The sequence below is a fragment of the Uloborus diversus genome, unplaced genomic scaffold (assembly GCF_026930045.1).
Source record: "Uloborus diversus isolate 005 unplaced genomic scaffold, Udiv.v.3.1 scaffold_12, whole genome shotgun sequence".
Classification (NCBI taxonomy): Eukaryota; Metazoa; Arthropoda; class Arachnida; order Araneae; family Uloboridae; genus Uloborus; species Uloborus diversus.
Window position 1 is genome coordinate 2,815,760 of NW_026557876.1, and position 17,682 is coordinate 2,833,441.

At 34.0% G+C, this 17,682-nt stretch overlaps 1 protein-coding gene and 1 long non-coding RNA gene across 2 annotated transcripts in view; one reads left to right on the forward strand and one right to left on the reverse strand.

Annotated features, from left to right (window-relative positions):
* LOC129232374 (vacuolar protein sorting-associated protein 26C-like) overlaps positions 1–2,878 on the forward strand; it is a 36,071-nt gene extending 33,193 nt beyond the window's left edge. Inside the window, 1 exon segment of the mRNA XM_054866525.1 lies at positions 2,776–2,878. The gene's annotated coding sequence lies outside the window, so the exon portion shown is untranslated.
* Positions 2,879–5,001: 2,123 nt separating this feature from the next.
* LOC129232488 (uncharacterized) lies at positions 5,002–17,341 on the reverse strand. The gene is made up of 3 exons (XR_008581356.1): positions 17,156–17,341; positions 14,946–15,055; positions 5,002–5,143 (listed from the first exon to the last, which is right to left on the reverse strand). It is a non-coding gene; the product is annotated as an uncharacterized LOC129232488 (long non-coding RNA).
* Between the last annotated feature and the right edge of the window lie 341 nt (positions 17,342–17,682).

Below are 17,682 nucleotides of genomic sequence, written 5' to 3' on the forward strand. Positions count from 1 at the left end.
GTACTTTCTGACCATTTTTTAAGGAAAAACTTAAAGCACCGATTCGGTCAACATTGTTCAACTACGACAACAGAGCACACGTTTTGCGTGAACATTCTAGTACTTTACTTTAAAATATATCACAGGACCTAAAATCGTTGCTTTCAAAAATGAAGGCTTCACTCTCTCTCTACGTTTTATCTGTTCTCAATTGACATATCACAGTAGGAAATTTCATTACAAAAAGCAGAGCCGGCTTTCTTATTGTCCTTTCGCAACGGATTAAATATTTATTTCAGTTCTCGCTCAACAATAGGTTGAAATAAATATTAATCATTTGGGAGATATAACCATCCAATGTTTAAATTAATTAACTACTTAACAAAAACGTTTCCGATTCGATCCATCGCGCTTCAAAATCATGCTTGCCACAATTAAATTACACACAAAAAATTAGATCAAAATCGTTCTAGCCGTTTAAAAGCCTTATGGTGGCAAACGTCCGCACAGAAGATTTTTATATATTAAGATACAGTAAAACCTGTAAAGTTGACCACCTGTCTAAGTTGACCGCTTTTGTCAGGAACGGAATTAGTCCTATCTTATATAATGAAGGAAAACCTCTGTAACTTGACCACCTGTCTATCTTGAACACTAATGAACACCAAGTTTGGTTTGGAGTATTGTAAAAAGCCCTTTGTAAGTTATCACTTGGTTTTTTTTTTTTTAACTTTCTTCAGCAAATTATTTTATTTTATTATTTATTTGTTTTTAATTTCTTTTTTTTCATGGCTTTCTAAGAATGTTTTTAATGCTTTGATGACAGAACAGCATTTTACTAACTAAACCAACAGCATAAAGCTTAAGGTTGCTCTTTATTCTCCAAACCTGTTTTTCATTTGTTGTTCTATTTGCGATAGCTTTTTGTACTCTGTTCAATGAAAGTAGCTGTCAGTAGAAAAGTTCAAAGTCTTTCCTTTCAGTTGCAATATGTTGTGACACAGGAATTGAGCTAAAAAGAGCAGGCCCAGATCTATACATTTTGATTCTCCTGCAAGAAAATATGTAGGGCCCCTCCCTAGTGGCCAGCAGTGTCTATTAGTAAAGCGAATAAGCCTTAATGCTAGGTTTTTTTTTCTTCTATTTTTTCTTCAATTTCTAGGGCCGTTAGCCCCTTTAAGGACGCGGGCCCCTCACACTGCGGGTACGCAGATCTGGGCCTGCTAAAGAGTGAAGTTACATGTTCCTGGTGCAAGGGATTAAGAGATAGGACATTTTGATTTTGCTTTTATGAACTGGGAAAGTCGAGCTTGTTGCTCTTTGTGATATTAGTTTTACATAAAAAGGCTTCAAAAGAAATTTAGTTGAACTTGAGATTAATAAAAAGTATGAAATATTAAAATTAACTGAAAATGGAAAAAGCCAGAGAATATTAGCTGGCATATATGGAATTTAAAAACAAGGAAAAACTAACAAAATTATTTGAGTAGTATTTTTAATTATTGTTTCACTTTCAATAATGTTAAACAATGAAAGTGAATTTAACAGCAAGAGTATGGGTGAATTCCTCAAAAAATGAATACATGGTGCAAGAAATGACAAAAAAAAAAAAAAATATTACAGCCCTTTATAAGTTGACCCCCTGTCTAAGGTGACCGCCAAAGTTCTGCACCTCGAGTGGTCAACTTACACAGGTTTCACTGTATTAAAGAAAAAAGAATGGCATGAGATCCTTCGTCTCGATTTTCTTCACGCTACAAATTTTTATAAAAACATTATTGCGGAAAGTCGAGATGAAGCACTGAATAATCATTTGAATGGAGGAAAGCCTTCGAAAAATAGGGATTTTATGTGAAAATCCAAGTGTCATAATGAAGTTTTTAATGGATATCTCCGCTAATTATTATCGGAGGATTAGGTTCAATAGCCAAACATAAAGACAGGAAAATTACAAAGTGATCGATACCTGGTTCGATGGGCAGTTCATTGGCGTTCAGAAGTAACTTGGACAGAGAATAGATACATACATACTCTCAGTCTTTAATTATATCAGATGTTAGGCTTAGTAACTGACAATAATCAATCTTGATTGATAGAAAAACGAGCATGACATGACTTTCTTTGACTCCAATTTAATGTCATTTCCCCATTATTGGCAGTTTTAATGTGGTTCAATTGTTTGCTCTCTAAATATCAACAACAGTGGCCAAATTGAAACCAAATTTAAAATAAAAAAAATCGCCAAATTTTTCGCCAGTTGGCGATAAAATTTGGCGACCAAAAGACTGGCGATATATCGCCAAGTGTCCGACAAATTATAACACCACTTGAGTTTACATCGAAATTAACAATGATTTCCCCCCAAAAAGGGGCAAAAGACCCCCTTAGGAACATCCGAATGCAACTGAAAGGGAAGGTGCACAACTAGGCCGCACTAGGAGTCTACGTACCAAATTTCAATCTTCTAGGACATACTGTTTTTGAGTTATGCGAGATACATAAACAGTTACATACAGACGTCACAAGAAAATTCGTTGTAATTAACTCAGGGGTCGTCAAAATGGATATTTTGGGTGTCTGTAGGTTCCTAGGCATATATCCACGTGTGGTCGGGTCGAAAAAAAAACTCAACATTCATTCTGGGGTAAGAAAAATAGAAATGAAGGCCGATTTTTGAGTGAAAATTTTTTCGCGAATACAATACTTCCTTTTTTGTAAAAGGAAGTAAAAAAGGATTTTCAGTGACTTTCCCCGTTAATTTTCAAAAGCTTTAAAAATGATTGCACTGTTTTTCAGGGCGCTGATCACAAACTGGACTCAATGTGGTTATGGACCAGAATGATTCAGTCGACACCAGTGAGAAGAAAAACAAAGCATATGTTTCAAACTGTTATGTAAATCAAACCATTTTTTATATTGAACGGCTTCCACTCATTGAACTTTTTTTCTTTGTATTGGATGACGTTGGAACAGTTATTCTGGCAGCAGGGTTGTAGTTTTGGCCGGAAAAAACTGATTTTATCCACGCCACTGGCTAAAACCGGTCAAAACTGGATTTAACCATCACCATAGAACTGGCGAAAACTAAATTACGTGAAAATACACTTCTAATTTGTATGTATGCGAGAGATTTGTGTTTTGCAACTAATAACTCTGTTAGTTGAAAGTTGCTCAATTGAGCACAGCAATTTTAGTTAATTAAATATAATATCAGTGAAGTAATTTACATTTTTATAATAATATTAGTGAACAAATTTCAACTTTCTTCAAAATTAATAACTGAAATTGCTCACAACTAAAACAAAAGACATAAGGAATACTAAATAGCCTGTACCACAAATATAGTAATTTTTCAGCAGTTGTTGCCTTTTAATTTTCAAAAGTGTTCCCCCCTGTACCTATAGTTTTTGTTTTTAAAAAAATGCCTATATATGTTTCTAAAATAGACCTTCCTCTCATTTATTCTTCAAAATTACTTGAAGTACTTTGCATTTGTGTGTGAGAATTAATTAAAATTTATCTATTCAACTTACAATGTTTCACTCTATTATTTTTTTAATGTTACTTGATATTTTTCATGTAAACCTAATCTTCTAAACATGCTGTAATTTCTACAAACTGTAAAACGTACTATTTAGATAAATAATGAAAGATGATTGATTATGGTTTGTTTTGAATTTCTTTTTAATAAATTATTAATCTGGTTTTCATTTAAAATTTGATAATTATCTAAGTCGCGAAAACTGGATAAAACTGATTTTATCCCGGCCGGTTTAAACCGGTTTTATCCATGGTTAAAACCACCACTACCCGAAACTCTTACAACCCTGTCCGGCAGGAATGTTATTAAGCTTTCAACAACTGATAACTGAAGAAACATCAATCTGCATTGGCACCTTTTACAAACATATTTTATTTTACTCATTATATTAGAAAGATTTCACACTATGTCCAGCAAAGGACAAAAATGGAATAAAATAAACGATATGTTTGTAGTGAAACCCGTAAAAATGATATACAGGAACTTGGAAATTAGTTTTTCAAAATGCCAACAGGTGGAGCTGCACGTTAATTGCAGTAGAAGTCTCCATAAATAGTGCTGCGAAGAGGTTAGTTGTTTCAGCAGTAGTTTAGTCTCTCAGATATGCTTACGTGTATGCTAGAAGTTATCGTCCAACCCCTTCTCAGCACTATTTATGGAGGCTTCTTTTGCAATTATAGCGTGCAGTGCTACCTGTTGGCAATTTTTAAAACTAATTTCCAAGTTTCTGTACATGACATGTCTATAAATGATTTTCTGTCTTATAACCTTCATAAAAAAAGCTATGATAATGTTAATTCCTTCATTCCGTTCACATTTTGCACAATTAATACGTTATGCATTGAACATTACATTAATAACAGTAGAAACACAAGTTATGATCGTAACGGAACACATTTAAGTAAACAAAACGGCACAAAAATCGCCAAGCAATTGTGATTAGCGAACACTCATAGCGTACGATAAGCGAATGGGTTACCAGCGAAGAATTCCGGTTTTCGCCAACAGCGTCGGTTTATAGCGACTTTATCACCTGCGATGGCAAAATGGATGTGTTTTTTTTTCTCCCCGATTCTAGGAAACCATAACAAAATTTTATTATTTAAAGACCAGTATATAAAGTCATTCATGTACTTCATAAATCCTCTATTTTTCATTTCAGAATTTAAAAATAGATAAAAGTTCAAAAACTGAAACTTTCATTAATATGATGCCCAAAACCTGTTACCTACAGACCAATCATTAAATCTGCTATGTATTAATTTTTTTATAAATACCTGCTGTCTTTTTATGTTTGTGTATGATGTTCTAGGTATACATACTACTCAATAAAAGCAAAATTGATGTCAAATTTCAAAAATGGCTCAGAAGTAACGTTTTTGTTCCCACCTTTTGAGAACTACCCCCACGTATTGCCCATAAAAATTACACTGGGCACCTAGATTTGAATTCATGTTCCTAACAGAAGGAAGCACCAGAAATAAACTTTCATGGTCATTTTTTATTGAGAGCTCGAATGAATGCAATATACATTGAAGAAACAAAACTCGAAACTATTTACAATTTGCAGCAACTACCATTTCTTCGTCTCATTTTGTCGACACATCTCTTGCGGCGAAGTCCCTGCAAATAAAACCGTCAATAGCATCATCTTACTGGCAAAACAATACTCTGTGCTGAGCGCCAAAGTGGTATCTGCAGCCGAGTTCAAAATGAGAAACGCCGATGAAACTTTTCCAGAATTTTCTGAAAAATATTTCCCATCGACAAATCTGCACGTCAGTGCCAGAAGGACGGTAAGTACAAAAATTACAATTTTCTGTTTATCAGTGCATTGTAAAGGGCCCTGATTTCAAAATTAGATATCTAGAAAACATATGCCGGCATTGGAATAAAATTAGCAGTATGTTTACTTTAAAACCCATAAAACCTGGAAATTAGTAAAAAAAATTGCCAACAGGGGGCGCTGCATGCTGTAGAAGTCTCCATAAATAGTGCTGCAAAGGGACGATCATTTGACTCGTTAAATCCCGGTTATTACAAATTTGCCATTTCAACTGGGATTGCGCGCGGACTTGGCTGATTTCAAAAATCTTGCTAAAATTAATTAAACATTTTAAATTTGTAAATAAATATGAGATAGCAACAGATAAAAATTAGAAATCACAAAGCTTTCTCTGATTTAGTTTTTAGGTCTCGATAAAGATTGAGTTTTGAGTCTTAATTATTAATGGATTCGAAGTCTGATTTTCTATCAAACAAAGACCATTTTCAGGGCCAAATTTTCAACCTCAGAAGAGTGTACTAGAATTGCAGCATCACTTCTAATACAAAGCTGTTTATGCCTAACGTAAAATATCCGCAAAAGACAGATATCTGTACTCATATTTCAATCATTTTTAAGGTACACAACATGGTTTACATTAAGTAAATATTTTCAATCCAACAAATATTGAAGTGTCATTTTTCCCTTTACATTATAAAGATTATCAGGTATTCATACCCGTAATTTCATATAATGTATCACAAAATCGCTGTGAAAATATTCTAACTGCATTTATTAATTTGTTGGGACTCTAGCTCAGCTTAAATATAAACAAGCAACACGAAATCTTAAAACAGAAAACCCAAAAAGCTAAGTTGTAGCATAAATGTAAGAACCTCTGAGAGGCAAAACTACTGCTGAAGCGCCTAACTCCTTCGCAGCACTATTTATGGGGATTTTTATTGCAATTGAGCATGCAGCGCCCCCTGTTGGGGATTTTTGTAACTAATATCCAAGTTTCTGGGTTTTAAAGGTTTCACGCGGTGTCCAGCAGAAGACGATATTGGAATAAAATAAACAGTATGTTTATTAGGAAACCCGTAAAAATCATGTACAGGAGCTTGGAAATTAAGTTTTAAAATTCCAACAGGTGGCGCTGTAATTGCAGTAGAAGTCTCTATAAATAGTGCTGCGAAGGGGTTGGACGATCATTTCTAGCATACATGTAAGTACCTCTGAGAGGCAAAACTACTGCTGAAGCGCTTAACTTCTTCGCAGCACCAATTATGGGGATTGTTATTGCAATTAGAGCGTGCAGCGCCCCCTGTTGGGGATTTTTGTAACTAATATCCAAGTTTCCGGGTTTTATGGGTTTCACACGTTGTCCAGCAGAGGACGATATTGGAATAAAATAAACTGTATGTTCATTGTGAAACCCATAAAAATCATGTACAGGAACTTGGAAATTAGTTTTTAAAATTCCAACAGGTGGCGCTGCAATTGCAGTAGTAGTCACTATAAATAGTGCTGCGAAGAGGTTAGTTATTTCAGCAGACTAGCCCTTCTTTTCCAAACTCACTCCTTACGGGAGTGGGTCGTTCCATTTCCCTTACAGGTGGGGAAGGTAGAGATCTTCGCTGCTCTCGAAGCAAACTAATGCGCATGCTCAGAAACTTTCCGCTGAAGAGCGGGGGAATTGTTTCTTTTATATTCTGTGGCTACGATTTTGTTTACAGCGTGCTATTTTGCCATGTCTGATCATTTTAAAACAAAAAGGCCGTTTTCAGGGCCAACTTCAATTAATTTGGATGACGACTCGGAACGGATTTTGGATACTGAATTAATGGATACGGATCAAATATTGACTGCAGACAATAATGCTGACGACTCGGAACGGATTTTGGATGATGAAAGTGAACTGAAACATTAAGGTTATGACAGTAAATTACTGCACCTAAGCCAGGGCTAAGGCAGAACCTCATGCAATATAACATATATTTGCATTAAGTTGATGATTAATGATGCAGAATGCTTACTTTAAAAGGAACTAAGATAGCATCTTTAGTTAAATATTTTATTGTGTATAAAATAATTTGGATGAACTTTAGTGATGAAAACGTTTTCGGCAGTTATTCATAATAAAAAAAAAAAAAGTATAAAAAATTGAATCTTAAATTTAGATAAATTCAATCAATGATATCTTTAATTATATATTCCAGTAGATTCTATGTCATGATTAATCAAAGACAATTGATCAATCCTTTAAAATACAGCTAATACAAATACAAATAAAAATTTTCATAAAATTCTTAAACTCAATGTGTACTATAATCAAGTATTCATAAGTCTTGCTAAAAAATTCAAAAAATGAACCGAGTACAGATTTAATAATTTTCTGTAAGCAAAATATACTGTTCATTTTTTGCTCTTTTTTTTTTTTTTTTTTTTGTTTGTTTTGCTAAAAAATTAAGTAGAGAAGAAAGTGATTTTATAATAATAATGACTCAAAAGTACAATTAGAACAAAAGAAATGTAACTCGTAGGCAGGGCGCCCCAAACTTAAATTTGGGAGGGCAGAAATTCTTAATTTGAGGAACAGAATTCCAACTTGTGCCAAATGATAAAATATGGTTAGACACATATCGATCTTATAAAAACGGATATTCTGACATTGGAAATCAATCTTGCAAAGATGTCGCCAAATCGTCGTTAGAGAATATTTGCCGAACAAGGTAAATTTTCCAGGAGTGAAGTAGTACCTCAGCTTGTAGAAAAATTTTATTTTAAAATATAAAAAACTTGAAAAGCATTATTGCTGTTTCAATTTGAAACCAGTAGATGGCGCCACTATTTTAAATTCAGGAAGAAATATTCTTCCTTTCCCCACCTGCAATAGTAATGGAACGATCCACTTCCATAGGGAGTGAGTTTGGAAATGAAGGGCTAGTTTTCAGCAGTCGTTTAGCCTCTCAGGCATGCTCACATGTACGCTAGAGGTTATCGTCCAGCCCCTTCGCAGCACTATTTACGGGGACTTCTACTGCAATTATAGAGATCCTGTATATGGAGAGATTGGACAGCTCAGCTCGAAATGCTGTGCTGTGTGAATTTCTAGCTTTTCCATGTAGTAGAGGACATGAAATCTTCAAAGAATAGACTGATTTTTCTTCTCCTCGTATTTTTATTTGAACGGCGCCAATGATTTAGTATCGTTATAGCGCTTACAAAAGAATTTTTTTTCTCAAAAATTTGTTCATAAAGATAGAAAACAAATAGATATTTGTGATCTGCACATTTCCCTTCATGATATCAAAACCAGGGTTTGTACTCAATTTCAGAAATTAAATGAAGGAGTTTTGAAGGAGTAAAATGAGATTTTGAAGTTGTAATTTTGAGCTATCCTTATAAATTTTGTCACTTTTTTTTCAACAGGTTTGAACCCCTTACCCCTTCGTCTCACTTTACCTTTCTCCTTCCCTTGTCACATGTCCTATTTTTCATAAACATATTGTTATAATGACTGTGTGATGTCACTTTTTGTCGCCCTCTCTCTTCCCCTTGTCACAATTTCATAAGCCCATCTCCCCTCAAGGCATGACATCACTTGGGGATGACCCTTTTTACAATGTCAAGACTGCAATTTACTAAATAATTGCTTTTTTAACAAAATCATTTTAATATAGTGCATCTACTAACGCATTTTTCAATATTTAAATATTGAAAAAGCTGACATTTGCAACTGAGAGTGTGGTGGAGTTAAAGGCAATAATCATAATACTTGACGAAATAGCCAAGCGCCATTTAAGCATGATTTAATTCACTTATGAAATGTCTTAGTCATCTAATATAATATTTTCACATACAACTTTTTTGACTTCTATGCATGGGCGGATTTATGGGGGAGCAGAGGGGGGCAATGCCCCCCCCCCAGTTTTGTGAGGACTTCATGTAGTAACAACACATCTTCCAAAAATTAAAAAAAAAATATTTTTTTTCTTTTTTGAATATTTCAGAAGGTTATGGGTGGATTTATAAGGGGGGCATATGGGGAATTCCCCCCTATTTTGGGAGGACTTTATATAGTAATAACATATGTTCCAAAATCTTAAAACAAAAAAATCATGACATTTTCTTTTTTGAATAGTTTAATGAAAATTAAGAGAAAAGCAAATGTCCTTTTCTGATGGGAGAAAAGAAAAGGAAAAAAAAAAATGAACATTAAATACAAATAAAACAGCTGTCACTGGGGTGCTAAAAACGTGTCTAAATTCACTATTTTGGACTGAAAACCATTTGGGCAAGTATATGAATGAAAATATAGGCTAAACGAGCTTTACATTAAGCTGCAACACTTATAATAATTAACGATTATTTTGACAAATTAGAACCTAAAGCAAAGGGGGGAAACCTCCCCCCGCCCCCATTCTCGCTAACAGAACTACTCGTTATGATTTGTGTCCACATTTCAAGTATATTTGTGCATAATATTTATGTTCTTAGTAGATTAATTGGCCCTTTAAGAAATTCTAAAAAGCATAGTTTTTTTTCCTTCTCTCTCTCTTCTTTGAGAGAGAGAATAAAGAGTAACGCAAACTGAATAAATTTCAGTTATCTGAGTATTCTGATTAAATGAATCTTTTTACTTGGACAATTTTACTTACTTTATAAATACTGTTTAAAAAGTAAAGTTAGTCTCCCCAGGAACTCAGTCCTAAATCCGCCTATGCTTCTATGACCAATTCCTAAATCACATCTTTATGAGAAAAAAATATATCAAATTACTACATTAAAATCGCTCTTATACCTTCGCCCCTGTGACGAAGTTAAGTTGTCGATCGAAATATTTCAAATTACTGTCATAGAGGACGATTATGTAGTCTTGATCTAAAAAGGAGTTAAAACCAAAATGAAGGAGTTTGAAGGGCCCTTCAAAAAAATTTCCTAAATGAAGGAGTATTGGAGGAGTTTTGAAGGAGTTAAAACCAAAATGAAGGAGTTTGAAGGGCCCTTCAAAAAAATTTCCTAAATGAAGGAGTATTGGAGGAGTTTTGAAGGAGTTAAAACCAAAATGAAGGAGTTTGAAGGGCCCTTCAAAAAAATTTCCTAAATGAAGGAGTATTGGAGGAGTTTTGAAGGAGTTAAAACCAAAATGAAAGAGTTTGAAGGGCCCTTCAAAAAAATTTCCTAAATGAAGGAGTATTGGAGGAGTTTTGAAGGAGTTAAAACCAAAATGAAGGAGTTTGAAGGGCTCTTCAAAAAAAAAAAAAATCCTAAATGAAGGAGTATTGGAGGAGTTTTGAAGGGGGGAGCGTACGAACCCTGAAAACTAGCCTCTCATTTTTTCGATACAATGTACAGTGCTATTTGGGGCAGAAGTTGCATTACGGTCTACGGAGAGCGAGCAACTTCGGACATAAGATGGCCGCCGTTCCGAAGTTGTCCAATCTCTCCGTATTTAGGATCCGTACTGCAATTACAGCATGCAGCGCCACCTGTTGGCAATTTTTAAAACTAATTTCCAAGTTTCTGTACATGATTTTTATGGCTTTCCCAATGAACATACCGTTCATTTTATTCCAATATCGGCCTTTGTTTTCGAGATATTTAATTTTGAAATCAGGGAGTTCTTTCTTGGACACCTTGTATGTAGAAGCCTATTCCTCATTGAGCAGTGCGAACATAGTTTTTTTTTTTTTTAAATCCTTTTCAAGTTTTTATCAGGTTTAAAAGAACACCCATCCCATCCTTTACATGGGCCAGAAAAAAGTTTTTTCTCTTTCCTGTAAAATTATCACAACTTGCGTTCCTCTGACTCTGAGGTACAGAAATGACCACGAAACATTGCACTCGGGTAAAATAGGTGGCAAAGAACAACCCGGTGACAATAACTCAATTTTGACAAAAAGTGCAGATGCGACTTTTGTGCTCAGAATAGCAGAAAACAAGTAATCAGAGTAAAAAAGCACAAATTGCAGACAAATGTTTTGTAGTCACAATGAACCCTTTTGTCAATGCAAAAAGATGCCCCACAAAAGCCGAGAAGCTCTAGTGTGTTTAATGAATCTGCTCGAAAAACAGTTTCCGGGAAACGCCAAACTGTTTTCTCTTACTCATTCAGGCACTCAAAGACAGATTAAGACGAGCTGATGTGTGCATCACATGATTTCCTTTTACTCCAATTTAATGTCATTACCCCATTACAGTAGAATACCTTTATAACGCCGACCTATATAACGCAAATTCTCTATAAACCGCACAACTTTTCAGAAGTAAACAATAGGTTTTGAAGTCAAAAAACTCCCTCTGGTTTGTCGTGCAAACATAAAAATGGTTAGGAAAATTAAATTTTGAAACACTTTTTCATCTTTACGTCTTAATTCAAAGCTTTTTAAAATGAAAATTAGTTTTCACAGTAAAGAGAAAATATCAGCAGATGGCTCTTGAAAATGCAGCTGTTATGCAAACGATGAAGCTGGCAGAAGTGCAGGATAATTCACTTTATTTCGATTGTGAAACACATTTATTTGTGAATAACTAATTGCAATATGGGTGCTTTAATACTCATTGCAGATAAAACTCATTCTGAAGTGCTAATATATAGATATATATTCTGAATATTAGTTTCGAAATTTGTGAAATGATCTATATAATGCAAAAACCTGTATAACGCAAAAGCACTGGTCCCAAGGTGTGCGTTATAACGGTCTTCTACTTATTGGCATTTTTAATGTGATTCAATAGTTTACTCTCTAAATATCACCAACAGTGGCCAAATTGAAAACAAATTTAAAAAAAAAAAAATTGCGAAGTGTCCGCCAAATTACAACACGACTTGAGTTTACATCGAAATTAACAATGATTTCCCCCCAAAAAAGGGCAAAAGACCCTTTTAGAGACACCCGAATGCAACCAAAAGGGGGATATGCGCAACTAGACCCCACTAGGAGTCTATATACCAAATTTCAATTTTCTTGGACATACTGATCTTGCGTTATGCAACGCACATACAGACGTCACACGAAAACTCGTAATTAACTTGGGAATCGTCAAAATGAATATTTTGCCATATAAAAGGGTACTTTAATCTATTAAAGGGGCAATTTTTAATAGAAATTTTGAAGCAGAAAATGTTTTTTTACTGTTTCGTATACTATGTGCAACAAAACAAATACTTTTAATGCTAATTTTTTTTATTAATAACCAAAGGTACTTAGTGTTTGGTTTAAAAAAAATTCGCTAAAAACAGGAAAAAATTCAGATTTTTCAATTCAAATAAAGTTTATGGATAATCTGAAATGAGGGAGTTATGTTTTAAAGATAGGCTTGGCTTATTCCGCAATGAAATAGTGTTAAAACTGCAAAGGAGCAAGAAGTGTTCATTGAGAAGTACAAATAACAGAATTTAAATTAAAAAAAAATCTCAAGCACTTTTCATAATGCACTCAAAAGGACAAAATAACCTTTTCTGGGACAGAAAGGACAATTCAAGAATTCCTGTAGTTTTCGAAATTTCCAAGAAAATGACACCACAAATGAAGAAAAGTGCGGCTCAAGTCATGAAGAGAATTTATTATCAACATCTAGATTTTAATCATAACTTTGAGTGTTGAAACATGCATATTTTTCTTATTGGGAAAGTTTGGTTTGAAATGACTAGAACCGCACTTTTCTTCGTCTGTGGAGTCATTTTCTTGAAATTTTCGAAAACTACAGGAATTCTTGAATTGTCCTTTCTGTCCCAGAAAAGGTATTTTGTCCTTTTGAGTGCATCATGAAAAGTGCTTGGTATTTAAAAAAAAAAATTGTTGTTTTATTCTTTTTAGTATAAATGTATTTCAGAAATAGAATGATTTTACAATCACGAAAGTTCCCCTTATTTTTTCATATAAATACTCGGTTACCAAAAGGGAAAAAACCTTTATAGGTGTCTGAAACTTGAAGCAGTTGGCACTAAAATTTAATCCTCGTTCCTCTCTAGGATTTATGCTTGCTCATTTCATGCTTGCTTCAGAGAAGCCTAGATTCAGAATTTTCATTAACGGTTGCTTTTAAAATTACTGTTGCAAGGCATCAAAATTTGCAACAATGGGTTTTATATTTAAACATTTAATGGAGAAATTAAATGAAATTTGGCGTTTTCCATTGTAACAGAAATAATAATTTTGTTTTAGAATTTTAATTTTTCAGCGTTAAGTTGACCTGAATGTTAAGCAAATCATTTAGGGAAATCCCGACACCTCTAAGTGGTCTTGTTACGGAGATATAATCAAAAGCAGGCCTCAGATTTCTCCGTGACAATCAGGCTAATAAAAGTGCTTAAAAAGAGGGCAGAGATCATGAAATGTTATCTTAAAAGGGAAAAGGGGCAGGGTGCAGAGTTCTTCTAAAAACGCCGCAAGGGAAACACTCATCTACATTTATGATTTTTCCTTCCCTATAAATGTAGAATCTTTATCTTTACTAACAATAAAAAACTGAAAGTCTGTGTCTCTGTATCTCTGTTACGAGCACAGCGCCAGGGTTCGAAAACATCATGATATTTTCAAAAATATCCGATATTTTGATGTATATAGGATATTATGATATACATATCCGGTATTTTCAATCAGCCCAAATTCCTGTTTCAAAATAGTACTTTTTGACTTTCTAATATTAATCGGTTTTGGTCGTCCTTCATACAGGGCTCAAAAATATCATGATATTTTTGAAAATATCCGATATTTTGATATAATATCCGAAATTTTGAATCAGCCAAACTCAAGTCTTCAAAATAGTAAATGCATCTTCAAAACACTCTTTATTTTCTTACATTCTTATTACAATATGTAGACTTAGAATTAAGGTTTCTTTTATCATTTATATCTAACATTTCTTTTGACATTTTAATCAATTTCAATGGAACTAATTTAGCTGTTTCACTCATTTTCCTTCTGTTAGCTAGTTTTAGTTTTAATATGATTGAGAAATAAAAATATGAATTAATTGGTACACAGTCATAGGACATTTTCCTTTTTTCTGGCCAATGTTTAATATTAAATTAAGCACTTTTAATCGGAGTTAAAATTGTTACATTACTAATAATTTTATGAATATAAAAATAAAAAAGGAATACTATATTACTTTGTTATATTAATGATATATCAATGCATCTTAAAATTATAGTTCACATAACTTTTTGGTTGTTTTCAAAAATAAACGAACACTATTACTATGATTAATATAATTTTTTAAAGTGAAAATACTGTGGTTGAAAAAATAAATATTGAAACTATCATGATATTTTCCAAATAAATATTGGATATATATCGTGATACATATTGACTGATATATATCGGCGAACCCTGTATACGCCTAGACAGTTTGGCCAATTTTCATGAAATTTGGCACAAATTCAGTGCCTAAAAACATAGGGATAAGCACCTGGAAGCGATTTTTCGAAAATTCAATTTTTTTCTCTTCTTCTATTCTAATTTTAAGAACATTTTACTTCGCAAATTGTCGTGACATAGATGAACAAATTAACATAGCAAATTGGTGAGTATTTGTAAAATTGGCCAGTATTTGTAAATATACAGGCGAACACAATGACCTTTAAAATTTTCTAAGACGGCAAAAGCCGTGCAGGTATGTAACAATATGAAAATGATATAAAAATCATACATTTAGTTCTCCACTATGCCACTGGGGGCGCAGAGGTGAGATCGATGGCACAGATTTCCTGGGAAATGTAGACTCCAAAGGCAAACATGGACCAGCTCTTGATGATGTCCCTGAAACAATATACTCCATCAAAGTCTATATGTTTACATAGTAAGTAGAAAAACTAAGATTTTGGTCTGGTTCTGTGGGGTAATACTGATCCAGACCAAAAAAAAATAATAAATTTTTTTTCCGGGGAACTGGAAAGCTTTTGAGCCTCCCCCAAGTATAAACAAGTGCTGAATTTTCAAGGTTAACGAAAATTGGGAAATGGCAAAACCGCAGTGATTTCGAAAATCTGATTAAAAATTTTTTTATAGCTCCCTGTTAACATGTGAAACGTAACTTCACCATGAAAAAATAAATAAATTGCAGTTTTACATCAAAAAATAGGAACATTAAAACACTTTCACAGCATTTTTGACATTTACGCAAAGTCCGTACCGTGACTTTTTTCTGCCATAACTTTTAAATTTACTGTTTGATTTGCAAATGACTTTTAATTTGAGTTGATGTGTTGGTAGGAAAAGCTTAAAATAAAATAATAAGCTAATCAAACAGTAAATTAAAAAGTTATGGCAAAAAGCGGTTCCATTACGTACTTACTTAAATGTCAAAAATACCGTGAAATGACCCTGAATTGATTTTCACATTAAAACCTAATGAATTTTGAGGGGATATTTCGATAATTGGGAATCTGGCGCGGTCCTCTCATTTTTGGCATAAATAATTTTATTTTGGTAACCCTGCTGATTTATAGTAACCCTACGTGAATAAATGTTTCCGATTTCTTTGTTTTGATTTGCAAAGAAAAATACCTCTCGCGCAGGCACTGGAACCAAAAATTGACGCCAATGAAGAAAGATCACCAGATTCCCGGTATAACTTTGATATATCCCCCCAAAAATTACGCCCCAAATCTGGCACTCCCTACGGACTTTTAAGGGTTGCTGTTTCTTATTTTGGTGTTGCCAATTTAGGTTTTTTTCAGCTTTTAGGTTTTTGCTGTTACCAAATTTAGTATTTTCTTGTATTTTGTTACATTTTTGAGTTTTTTTTTTTTTTAAAGTTTTGTAGCAATAATTTTTGGATTTCATATATGTTTTAGGGCCATTTCATTCATTCGCCGTTTCTTTGTGAAGTGATCAAGCAGATTTCTGACTTGCTGTATTTTGCCGCAAATCTGGTTGTCTTTTCCAATTATATTTTTTTTCTATTAATTATTTTTATCTTTTAGCTTTCATTATGCCTAAAGGGGTTCAAAGGCGGGCTACAAGGCTAATAAGTGGACTTTCTCACTTAGACTATGATTCCAGGCTTAGAAGGCTAAAAATGTACAGTCTCGAGCAAAGAAGAGACCGAGGGGACATGATTCAGCTGTTTAAATGTATTAAAATGAAAGATGTTACGGGGCTAAAGTTTAGCACTGAAAACAGGACGAGGGGTCATTGTTTTAAGCTAAATCTCAGGGCTAACGTGGGATGTTAGGAAATATCATTATTATAGCAGGGTAGTGGAACCTTGGAACAGTTTACCGGAAGAGGTGGTAATGAGCAAAGGAGTAGACAGTTGTAAGATGGGCCATTGATCTTCATTGGGGATTTGTAAATTGACTAGGACCAGTCTAGCTGGGCCCAGAGCCTGTTGCTGGTCGTCACTTTTGTATTTGTATTTGTATACTGTATATAGTGTTGTTGAAAACAAGGTATTTTGCGCCAACGCCAAAAACAGGTATTTTTGCTGGGCGAGAAAAAAAAGTCGCCAAATTTCCGATTTTGGGGGGTATATCAAAGTAGTTCCGAATAGATGTTTCCGATTTCTTTGTTTTTGATTTGCAAAGAAAAAAAAAGCCTCTCGCACAGGCGCTGGAGCCAAAACTTGACGCCAATGAAAAAAGATCGCCAGATTCCCAATTATCGAAACAACCCCAAATTTTGAAGTCATCGTGAAAGCACATCAATGCAAAAGCGAAAAAATTATTTCTCCACAAGTCGGCTGTTTCCTGATCAAAAGGTGGTGAGATGATTTCATCATTGAGTAAATTTAAACATATATTTGTAAGGAATTGTTTATATACATGTGTGTTAATTGTACGCTCTGTATCGTATATTGTTTTGAACAGTGTGTAAACGCATGTGTGACAATATTTTTCTACAATGTACCCGGCTTACCATTTGAAAGAATCCGTGTAGCAACTTTTCACGAATCCGAAGAATCCAGGCTGCCTCTTTGGAGGGTGGTTCTAATCCGAACAACATCTCCATTTTAAAAATATTATTTCAATACTTTTCTTTCCGCTCCTTAAAAATTTTAAAATTTTTCTGGTTTCTAGTCTGCTGCCGCTTTGGTGTTGCCAACACTTGAAAAGATTTAAGCACGGTTACTGTTATTTAAAACCGTTAAACATCTTTATTATTAATCAACCTAAAAAAAAACTAAAAATGCGGAATGATAATCATTATATATTTACATAAACATCACACACTTAGCAGTTTTCAGATTTTAAGGCGATTTATATATTTTCTTTTAACAGACTAATATAATTTGCTTATGAGTGCGTTCGACGAGAGCGACCGGTTATCACGTGACAGCTAATGATCAAGTGCTCCAATTTCGAGGACTGCATACGAAGTGCCTTGCCTCCATTATTTTATCTACCAATAGATGGCAGCACTATCACCGGATTGAACAGTTAATG